Genomic DNA, 2,808 nt, shown 5'->3' on the forward strand with positions numbered 1-2,808 from the left:
CCCAAGCTTCCTCATTTGCATGAATTTTTTCTCTCTCTAGTTTCTCTCTCTAAAAAATTCTCTCTAGCTTTTTGTGGTGATTTTTATTTTTTGGTGTTCTTTCTTTCATGGATGATATGAAACTTGGTTTGGAAGAATCAAAACATAGGAAAACAAGGAAGTCTCGCATGCCAAATCWTCGTTTAAAGWTCTCAACCCCCCTCCCTAAGTCTCATCAAGGAAGAGTTGAGAACTTTGAAGAGAATTGCAAATTTAGAAGGATTAATAAAGTGAATAAGCGTCGTCTTATTCCAAGATCTTGTAACAACGTTCTAAACTTTGATGAAAATGGAAATTTCTGTTACATTGCCCCCCCCCTCTCGGCCGGTGATCCTTTGGAGTTTAAGCTGGGTTGGAAGCTTGATWCTAAATCTGGAAAGGTGCTGGAAGAAGATGAAGCTGGTTATCWTGATCTTCCTTCTATCATCTCTAAGCCTCGCTTGAAGGTTTCTGGTCATCCGGGTGGAGATGTTAACGGTAATGTTCTTCCATACTTTAGTGCTTCTAATCCGACGAGCAATGGTCTTGTTGCAGCTATTTGCAAGAACCAATCTTTCGTGCCTCTCAAGACCCGCTCCTCTGGCTTCTCTTTGCGCTCAAATGACACCGAAAGTGGGTCGAGCTCCTCGCCGGATTCTGATAAGCTRCCGTTAACAGAAGCTAAACCCAGGTCTGTGCCTTCGCATGGAATACCGTCGTCCTTCTTTAGTCRTCCTGTTGCTWWTTCTAACAGCGGAGTGGCRTTCTCCCATGAAGAATCWGCTGGTGTCCCTTTAGAACGAAGGAGCTCCGACCTGCCRGTGATGAATTRTGAATCGGCGGTCGGTGTTCTTAGCGAGCCAACGGTCACCTGCCAAAAAAGTCAACAAAAATCGCAARCTTCTTTCATTTTTGGAGCCGTTGAATGTTCTGTGAACAGAGAGGATTTGATATCTTTTTTCAAAAGTAGTCTGCAAGATGATGATGAAGTTAATAGGGTGATTGATGGGGGCGTGCAGATTCAGCATGGGGAAGGGAGTATTGAGCCACATGCTAGTATGAAGGGTTTAGGTAATTATTGTCCTTTGGGGAGTGGGTCTCAATTTAATATTATAAATCCCTTAAAGGYTGGTACYTTGGAACCGGATGCCAACCCACATGGGGTTGATTCCCAAGGCTTTCTTAATTAYCCCTTGGATATGGACCAAACTATGGAAGTTTCTAGTTTGACTATAAAGGATGTGGTTGGTGAGCATTTATTGTGTGAAAAAGGTCTTGGCCCATTGGAAATTAATCTCGAGAATAGTTTGGCTTCTTGTGTGGGTGGACCGAAAGTTAATGTTGCCATGCAAAAGGATGCTTTGGGTTTGATGAGAATTAATTATAATAAAGAAGGCTTGTGTCCTATGGATTTTAATATGGGGGTCCAAGACTCGATGGGAGTAAATTCTGGGCTGCCGCCGATTTGTGATTCTCCTCCAAGCCCAAACTTTGTTGGTTGTTCTAAAAATACTGATGTTAGCCCAAATCTGATTATGAGCCCAATGCAWTCTATTCTTGGCCCACGCCCTTCTAGCCCAGGTCACATTTCGGGCCCTCTTCTGGCTGATCCAGCTCCTCGTTTAAAGACAGCCTCCAAGGTTCAGAACTGGGCTTCTAAGTCCATACTTGGCAGTCCCCATGGCCCAGGTTTGCAACATTTTTCTTTTCCWTCCCCTAATGTTTCATCTTCTATGCAAATCCCCCCCCCCAACCTTACTGTTTCTACCCCCACGCCTCCTGCCCCTTTGCATGATTCTCCCCCTTTAATGCATGGATCTTATATTATGGGTAATCCTAACTCTCCCAATTCTTCTAATCCTATATTTGATCAAAAAGTTGGTATGCATGGTAATTTTTCTAAAAAAGMTTGGAATGGAAAAAACTCTTCCATCCTCCCCAATTCCTTTGCTCATGTGATTAGTGGGTCTAATAAACATACTAATGAAAACTTTCATTTTATCCCTAATCTTAATGAAAATATTGATTCTCCTATTGATATTCCCGTTTCGGTTGTGAAAAAAAGTTGTGAAAYGTATGCTAAAACGTTATGYGGTTAYTTTGTTGGTAGGAGACTCCCTTTCCCGGTTGTCCGCTTTTATGCTTCCAAATTATGGGCGCAATTTGGGATTGAGRACGTTCTTTTAAATGGTCATGGCATTTTTTTGTTTAAGTTCAATTCCGTTGATGGGCTTCAAAAAGTTATTGATAATGGGCCGTGGAGTTTTAAAAATATCCCTATTTTTATTCAAAAGTGGCGGCCGGGGCTAAATTTAAATTCCAATTTGCATGACAAAATTCCTCTTTGGGTTAGAATCCATGATATTCCCTATGATGCGTGGAATGAYGAAGGCCTAAGTTATATTGCTAGTAAAATCGGYATTCCCCTAGCTATGGACTCTTGGACTGCCAATATGTGTAAATATGCTGCGGGTAAATCTGCTTTTGCTCGTGTCCTTCTAGAGGTCCCGGTTAGAAATAACTGGATCGATGAGGTTATGGTTCGCATCCCGGACCCTGATACCATGGCTATGACTCTTTTTTCTCTAAGGGTTGAATACGAATGGAAACCGCCTGTTTGCACCCATTGCCATATTTTTGGACATTCGGMTTCTTCTTGTTTGCATGTTGTGTCTAAAATTGATGTTGCCGTGAATTCCTCTGCTGAGCAATCCAATCTTGGTAAGAAAACCATAGTTGATAGTGAGGGTTTTCAGACCCGGATTCACAAGCAAAGCCAAAAGCCGAAGG

This window comes from Cynara cardunculus (assembly GCF_001531365.2).
Source record: "Cynara cardunculus var. scolymus isolate 2C chromosome LG 8, CcrdV1, whole genome shotgun sequence".
Lineage (NCBI taxonomy): Eukaryota > Viridiplantae > Streptophyta > Magnoliopsida > Asterales > Asteraceae > Cynara > Cynara cardunculus.